This window comes from Chiloscyllium plagiosum, chromosome 9 (assembly GCF_004010195.1).
Source record: "Chiloscyllium plagiosum isolate BGI_BamShark_2017 chromosome 9, ASM401019v2, whole genome shotgun sequence".
NCBI classification, from domain to species: Eukaryota; Metazoa; Chordata; class Chondrichthyes; order Orectolobiformes; family Hemiscylliidae; genus Chiloscyllium; species Chiloscyllium plagiosum.
In genome coordinates, this window is record NC_057718.1 from 42097223 (window position 1) to 42106492 (window position 9270).

General features: G+C 41.2%; 1 long non-coding RNA gene across 1 annotated transcript; it reads right to left on the reverse strand.

Annotated features, from left to right (window-relative positions):
- Window positions 1-6867: 6867 nt before the first annotated feature.
- LOC122553218 lies at window positions 6868-8851 on the reverse strand. Its single transcript, XR_006312636.1, has 3 exons — window positions 8818-8851; window positions 8397-8434; window positions 6868-7546 (listed from the first exon to the last, which is right to left on the reverse strand). It is a non-coding gene; the product is annotated as an uncharacterized LOC122553218 (long non-coding RNA).
- Between the last annotated feature and the right edge of the window lie 419 nt (window positions 8852-9270).

Sequence of the window (9270 nt, forward strand, 5' to 3'; positions counted from 1 at the left end):
CTGTCAACAGGACTGACTGGAAAGAAACAGTGGGGAAGGGAGAAGTTAAAGGATAAAGGATTTCTGCTGAAGACAACTAATCAACTGTGGTCTCAAGTTAAATCTTCAAGGAGGTCCAAAGGGCTCACAACTGAATACTTCTTTTAACTTTATACCTGTGTGTAAGGATCCAAGTGAATTCCTGAAAACAGTATGCTTCATTTTAGAGCTTTATCATCTTTTCAGGGTGAACATGTAATAAAACTGTTCTGTCTTTCACATAGGAAAATCTTGTGAATGGCCTCTTTTGGATTATAGTAAAAGTAGCTAACTACATTCAGTCGGAGAATGGTATAGCCTCATGCTGAAAAGAACTTAAATCTTTGTTGGAACTCATCAAGGAGGTTGCCAAGAAGGAATCTGGTTCACCTCTTCCCACTTGGTTGCAATAAATACAATAAAATATTGTGTGTGCGCCTTTGAATGTAAATGTATGACATGAGATAATCTGAGGAAACAAGAACGATCCAGGTATTACCAAATTTCTGAAATAATCTTAATCTACATAATTCACATGTGGAAAAGAAGCTTATAGTTCCTCCCTAGTTCTGTCCACAGATTTAAGAAAATACATATTTTATTTATACAATGCATATGATGCTAAGAAATACCAGTGTTTCAGCTGCATATGAAAAGGTATTCTTTGATTTTATGAATATAGGTAGTCCTGCTACTACCTGGTAGTTGCGTTCCTATGTGACCCCACATTAAACAAAAATTACGTAACAAAAACACTTAAAATATTGGCGATACAATTGTCTTATAGCCAATACACACTTAAAAAGTTTGCGCTTTAGAAAAACCATTTCCAATTTACTTAATCACGTTACAGCCAATTTGCATTAACAAATGACGAGTTATAGCAGAACTACCTGTACTTTCATTTTTATCAGAGTTATTTCAATGTTCACTACCTCAAGATGATACCCAATGGAATGTACAATTGAGGGCTGATTTGTTTTTGTGCCAAATCATTTGCTACAATTCATATAATGCATTACTCAGTCATTTTCCATTGTTTAAAATCATTATCTCTACTTACAAGACTCATCACAAATCACCTGATATTCTGATTTCCTGAGACTTGTTCAGTCTCATAATGAAAGATATTCATTGCAGAGGTGAACTTTCACTGACTCCCCCCACAACTATAATAGGTATCTAGCAGAATTGCTTGATGGAATGGAATTAGACCAAGACTGACCTTAATTAGGAAATTCCAATTTGTCATGTAAGAGGATGGAGTTTCTATTACATTTTAACAAAACCAGCCATGGCAGAGCAAGTGGAAGTGAGGTCAGGTCTCCCTCTGCTGAATTTATCATTTTCCCAGCCCATGGCAGGCCAAGCTCTAACTAACATCTTTGAAGGTGGGAAGTGCATCTCTGCTCATGCAATGATGGCTGAGCATTGAAAGTGCCTGCTGCACGAGGCAATCAGGCTCCTAGAAGGCACCATTAGCCCATCTTAATGAGGTATCCTCACATGGACTGAAAAATATCAGAGTAAGCCCTGGAAGGCAGTGCTGAGCATGATCACATGCCCAATTTAAGAGCTGCTACTTCCCTAAATCATTTGCCTTGTTATTGAAGATGAACATAGTTCTATTATGTTTTCATGGAAGCTTGGCAGTGGACAATGAGAAGAGTAAATCCTGCAAAATAATGAAACTTTTGAAGGCAGAATTTTCCCAGCATGGTGTGGACAGTTTTGTGAGCATTTGGGATGACCAAGTTCTGGAAAATAACAGATTCCAATGTGATTCTAGCCTCTTCCTGGAAGAGTTGATAACCAGTGGGGAACCACCATGGGTCTGATGGGAAAACAGTTGATGTGATTAAATAGGCAATTAAGAGCCTTCTTGAACATGGTGAAGAGGATATAAGGAAGCCACAAAAAGCTGTAGATAGGTTACGTGAGCAGACAAAAATTCAGCAAATGACTTGATATTGCTCATTTTAGCAGGAAGAACACAGAAGGAGCATAAATTTCTGACGGGGAGAGATTGCAGAACTCTGAAATACTGAGGGATCTGGATGTCCTAGTGTAGAAATCACAAAAGATTAAAAGGCAGGTACATCAAGTCATTAGGAAAACCGATATAATGTTATTATTTACTGTGAGAAGAGTACAAAAATAGGGAGGCTAAGGCTCAGTTATGCAGGGTACTGGTGAGACCATGTCTGGAGTACTGTGCACAGTATTGTCAGCTTATTTAAGGCTGGGTGTAAATGCATTGGAAGCAATTCAGAGAAGATCTATCAGCCTAATGTCTGGAATGGGTGGATTGTCTTAAGTAAAGACTGGACAGACTAGGCTTGTAGATGCTGGAGTTTAGAAGAATAAGAGGGAACATGACTGAAATTAGATTAGATTACTTACAGTGTGGAAACAGGCCCTTCGGCCCAACAAGTCCACACCCTGACCCTCCGAAGAGCAACCCACCTAGACCCATTCCCCTATATTTACCCCTTCACCTAACACTATGGGCAATTTAACATGGCCAATTCTCCTAACTTGCACATCTTTGGACTGTGGGAGGAAACCGGAGCACACGGAGGAAACCCACGCAGACACGGGGAGTACGTGCAAACTCCACACCGACGGTTGCCAGAGGCGGGAATTGAACCCCGGTCCCTGGTGCTAACCACTGTGCCGCCCAAGAAATTAGATTACCTACAGTATGCAAACAGGCCCTTCAGCCCAACAAGTCCACACCGACCCTCCAAAGAGCAACTCACCCAGACCTATTCCCCTACATCTATCCTTGACTAATGTACCTAATATTATGGGCAATTTAGCTTGGCCAATTCACCTAACCTGCACATCTTTGCACTGTGGGAGGAAACCCCACATAGACACAGGGAGAATGTCTGTGTAGAGTTTGCACAGTCGCCCAAGGTGGAAATTGAACCTGGGTCCCTGGCGCTATGAGGCAGCAGTGCTAACCACTGAGCCTCCCCTGAGGGATCTTGACAGGGTAGGTGTGGGAAGGATGTTTCATTTTTTGGGAGAATCCAGAACTAGATGTCACTGTTTAAGAATCTGAGATTGCCTATTTAAAAGAAAGATTGGGCAAAACCTTTTCATTCAGAGGGTTGAGTGTTTTTGAAACTCTGTTCCTGAAAATATGACTCTATGGTGGAGGCAGAATTAGATTAGATTAGATTACTTACAGTGTGGAAACAGGCCCTTCGGCCCAACAGGTCCACACCGACCCGCCGAAGCGCAACCCACCCATACCCCTACATTTACCCCATGGCCAATTCACCTGACCTGCACATCTTTGGACTGTGGGAGGAAACTGGAGCACCCAGAGGAAACCCACGCAGACACGGGGAGAACGTGCAAACTCCACACGTTGGTTTAAAGGTACTGGTTTAATGGTACTGGTACTGGTTTAATGGTTTAAAGGTACTGACAGATTCTTGTTAAGCCAAGGGGTAAAAGGAATATATGAGAATGCAGATTTGATGCTCTCCACCATTCAAGATGATCATGGCTTATCCAATTACCAACTCAGGGGCTGAATGGCTACTCCTACTTGTTCATATAGTTGTATAAATGTATGGATTCTTTTCGTTCCAACATGGTGTAGGTGCTATTTTATGCCCACACCTTTATCAGTAGCACAAGGAAAGTGCAACTAAATTCAAACATTTTCAGTGAAAAATATAAACATACAAAATAGGAATAGGAGTAGGCTAGTCAACTATTTGAACCTGTTCCACCATTCATTATGATCACATCTGATCATCCAACTCAGTATCCTATTCTCACCATACAATCCCTTGAGCCAAAAAGAATTATATATGACTCTTTCTTCAAAACATTCAATCTTTTAGCCTCAACCAGATTCTGTGACAGAACTCCACAGGTTCTCTCGGCGAAAAAATGTATCCTCATCTCAGTCCTAAATGGCCTATCCCATATCCTTAAACTGCAACCTTGCTTCTTGATTCCTGAGTCATTGGGAACATCCTTCCTGGATTTGTGCAATCTATTCCTGTAAGAGTTTTATAGCTTTCAATGAGATACCCCCTCATTCTTTTGTAGCCAACAAACTGGAAAGGATTACCTTGGAGTGCAGTTTCATAATTCCTTCAAAGTAGAGTTGCAGGTAGATAGGGTAGTGATGCAGGCATAATACTCTGACTAATAACAGAAAGTGAGTACAGAAGTTGGGAGGTCATGTTGCAGCTGTACAGGACATTGGTTAAGCCACTTTTGGAATATTGCATGCAATTCTGATCTCCTTATCGGAAGGATGTTGTGAAACTTGAAAGGGTTCAGAAAAGATTTACAGGAATGTTACTAGGGTTGGAGGATTTGAGCTATAGGGAGAGGATGTATAGGCTGGGGCTGTTTTCCCTGGAGCGTCGGAGGCTGAGGGCTGACCTTAAAGAGGTTAATAAAATCATGAGGGGCATGGATAGGATAAATAGACAAAGTCTCTTCCCTGGGGTGGGGGAGTCCCGAACTAGAGGGCATAGGTTTAGGGTGAGAGGGGTAAGATATAAAAGAGACCTAAGGGACAACCTTTTCATGTGAGGGTGTTTCGTGTATGGAATTAGCTGCCAGAGGAAGTGATGGAGACTGGTACAATTGCAACATTTAAAAGGCATTTGGATGGGTATATGAATAGTAAGAGTTTGGAGTGATATGGGCCAGGTGCTGGCATGTGGGACTAGATTGGGTTGGGATATCTGGTCAGCATGGATGAGTTGGAACATCTGTGCTGTACATCTCTATGACTCTATTTGATTAGTTACAATGAAGAGCACCAGTCCTGAACTAATACTCCGAAGTCCCATTGTGTTTCAGATTTCCGAAGCCTTTCCTAGTTTAGAAAATAGTTTATTCTATTTTCTTCTTATCAAAGTGCATAACCTTATACTTTCCCACACTGTATTCCATCTGCCACTTCATTGCCAACTCTCCAAGTTATGCAAGTCCTTCTACAGCTTCCCTGCTTCCTCAACACTACCTGTCCCTCCAACTATCTTTGTGTCATCAGCGAACTTAACAACAGTGTCCTCAGTCCCTTTGTCCAGATAGATAATGGATAATGTGAACACTTATGGTCCCAACACGGCCCCATGTGAAACTCCATTAGTCACTGGCTGCCTTTGTGAAAAAAGACCCCTTTATCCGTACTCTCTGCCAGTCAGCCAATTCTCTGACCATGCCGATACCTTGTTTCCAACACCATGGACTCATATTATTTAGCAGCCTGCCATGAAAAGTTTTTCCGGAAATCCAATTGTCTCTCATTTGTCTAATTTTCTTGTTACGTCCTCAAAAGAATTCAAACAGATTTGCCAATCTCTTGAGGTCCTGGAACCTCCCTTTGTTGTCTTGAAGCTGGAGGGACTACTCTTCTGCTGTTGTCTTCATCAGCGACTTCCATCCATGTCTGCTAACACTTAGGATTGAGAGTACTCAGTCCTCTGCAGTCCTTCAGATCCCTTTACAAGACCTCAGAGTAATAGCAAAGGGCCTGAGTAGTACCTCTCTATTCCTGTGGTTGAAGTCTCAAATATCCAAGTGCTTGTAAGCCTTGAAACCCATGCTGAATTCACTTTAATTGGAAAGCCTTCCTTTAATAGAATGGTTATATTCCAATCGGGGAGCCTGGATCTAGGATGAATGTTAGTTTGTCTTGAGAAAGAGCTATGGCAGAGCACAGAAATCAGGGAGTTAGATTCTCAATTTGAAAATCATCTTGCAATTCCAGCAGAGAATAAGATGAGGAAACTTGCTCATTATAAATGTTTATCAGATTAAGTAGAATGCAATTAACGGTCAGGTTGTGCCAATTGCATTGGCCAGCAGTACTGCCCTTGCCTCTGTGTCAGAAGACTACGAATCCAAGTCCTACCGCATACTTTTGCGCATTTAAATGATTAACATTTCAGTGATTTGGTTTGATTTGACTAATTATTGTGATATGTACCGAAATATAGTGAACAATATTGTTTTGTGTGCTAAACAGACAAATCATACCTTGTGTAATGGTAATGGGACAGAATGCAGAATTATAGTGCTACAGCTGCAGAGAAGGTACAGAGAAAGATCAACTCTGATATGGGAGGTCTGTTCATAAGTCTGATAACAGTGGGCAAGAATCTGTTATTGAATCTGTTGGTACATATGTTCAAACTTTTGTATATTCTGCCCAATGAAAGGGGGTGGAAGAGAGTACAACCGGGGTGGGAGGGGTCTTTGATTATGTTGACTGCTTCCCAAGGCAGTTGGAAGTATAAAATAGAGTCAATGGAAGAAAGGCTGGTTTTCGTGATGACCTGGGCTGCATTGACAGCTGTAATTTCTTGTGGCCCTTGGCAGAACAATTGCCTTACCATTTTGTGATGCATGCAGATAGGCTACTATCTATGGCGCATCTATAAAAATTGGTAAATGTCATTATGGACATGCCAAAATTTCTTAGCCTTCTGAGGATTTGGCGGCATTGGTATGCTTTCTTGATTGCAGTGTTGACTTGATTGACTGGGACAGATTGTTGGTGATATTTACTCCTAGGACATTGAAGCTTTTGACCATCTCCACCTCAGCACCATTGATACAGACGGGACATGTCCTCCACCTCACTACCTGAAGTCAATGACCAGCTCCTTCATTTTGCTGACATTGAGAGTGAGGTTGTTGTCTTTACACCATGCCCACTAAGCTGTCTATCTTTTTTCTGTCTCATCTTTTTTGAAATCCAACCCACTACAGTGGTGTCATCAGAAAATATGTAAATGAATTTACAGCTGAATTTGATCATACAGTCATGAGTGTAGAGGAATATAGTAAGGGGTTGAGTATGGAGCCTGGTGAGGGATCAGTGTTGAGGATTATTGTGGAGGAGGCGTTGTAGCTAAGCCTTACAGATTGCTGTCTGCAGGTTAGAAAGTCAAGGATCCAGTTGCAGAGGGGGGGATTAGAGTCCTAGGTCTCAGATTTTGGAAATGAGTTTGGTTGGAATTATAGTTTTGAATATGGAGCTAAAGTCAATAAACAGTGGTCTGACATAGCTGGCTTTGTCCAGATGTTCGAGGGATGAGTTTAAGGTCTGGGAGATGGCACCTGCTGTGGATCAATTGTGACAGTAGATGAATCCTTGTGGATCAATGCAATCTGGTAGGCTGGAGTTGATGTGTGCCATTGTTAACCTCTTGAAACATTTCACGATGGATGTCAGAGCCACCAGGCAGTTGTCATTGAGGTATGTTCCCTGATTTTTATTTGGCACTGGAATAATAGTGATCTTCTTGAAGCAGGTGGGAAACTCACATCATAGTAAGGGGAGGTTAAAGATGTCTATAAATATTCCCACCAGCTGGTTCACACAAGATCTGAGTGCACAGCCCAGGACTTCACGTGGGCCAATTGCTCTCCATGGGCTCATTCTCAAGAAAGCTGATCTGACGTCTGCAGTGTTGACTGTGAGTACAGGTACACATAAGGCTGTCAGGGCAGGTGACATCATTTCATTGATCTTCTGTTCAAAACGAGCATAGAATGCAATACTGAGTGAGTGTCGTACAGTCAGAGGTGCTATGCTTGGGGTGAAACATTAAACCAAGGGCTTGTCTGTTTTCTCAGGTAGTCATAAAAGATTCTAAGAAGACCAGCACTTAGCAATACTAAGAACAGCTAGAATATCTGGTCATATCTCAGTGCTGTTTAAGGCACCTTGCTGTGAATAAATTGGCTCAGCTTTTCCCGCAATACTGCAGCTATGCATTTCAGAACCACAAAATTGGCTCAGTATACTACTTTGGAGCTAATGTAAGCACAATATAAGTTTTTCTTTAACTAATTGAGTGAAAGTAGTTCTGACTCAGATTTCATTATTGAGTGAATTAATTACTAAATTCAGAACCTTTGCAAGTTTTTAAAAACTTTAAAAGTTTTTATTAAAAAAAAAATGGAAGAAAGATAAAGAAACATATAGAAAAAAAAAGTGATGGCGAGTTTCAAAGAGCACTTCAGGTGCTGACAAGGGGGGAATGGTTCTGGTGGGTTGCTCTTCGGAGTGTTGGTGTGGATTTGTTGGGCTGAAGGGCCTGTTTCCACACTGTAAATCATCTAATCTAATTGGATTTTAAACTGAAATGTCAGTTTAATCCATGTTTTGCCCAAGTTGAAACATGGCAAAAAGTTGAAGCCAGTACTAAGAATAGCTGGTCAAAAGCTGGTGAAATACTTAATTATCACATTTAAAACATTTACACTCATTAAAGAAATTACACAGCATTTTGCTGGATTATGCTTTAACCAGCTGGAAGCAAACGTGTTAACTTTCAGCATTACTTAAAGGGATAATCACCACTTGACATGATACTCACCACTTCATCAACATTGCAGCAGGGGATGTGAAGATGACCTTTAAAAACAATGAGATGCTTTGTCAATTCTCTATCAACACTCAGGTGATGTTCATTCTTGAAATTCTCTGAGCCCTTCACTAAATATCTGAGTGTTTTACTTCTCCACTTTAACAAAAGAAAGACTTGCATTCCTATAGTACCTCTCGCTACCTCAGGAAATCCCCCAGCACTGAGCAATGAAGTACTTTTGAAGTATAGATACTGTTGTAATCTAAGCATGACAGCCACTATGCAAAAAACAAGCTCCCACAAGCAACAATGTTTTACTGATGCTAATTTAGGGGTAAATATTGACTAGGATCCTCTTCTCTTCATTAAAGTAGTATCATGAATCTTTTAACTCCACCAAGTAGTGAGGGCCCTCAATTTAAGTTCTTACCTGAAATGACATCTTTGACTATACAGTATTCTCTCAATGCTGCACTGAAGCATCAGTTTAGATTTATGTCCTTAAGTATCTGGAGTAATGGGACTTAACCCCATGACCTTCTAATTCAGAACTGAGAGTGCTACTCATTGACCGATAATTGACAACCCAGTACCCTATAAGAAGGTGAGGACTGCAGATGCTGGAGAGTCAGAGTCAAAAAGTGTGGCACTGGTAAAGCACAGCAAGTCAGGCAGCATCCGAGGAGCAGGAGAATCTATATTTCGGGCTGCCTGACCTGCTGTGCTTTTCCAGCAGCACACTTTTTAACCCAGTCCCAATATGGTCATACCCAAAAACATGTGCACCATTCACTTATTTCCTGAAACATCTTGAAATAAGCTGCTTTCCATCAGCCAGGACAGTCCACACTATCAGTGGAAATATGTGTGAAGAACCCACATG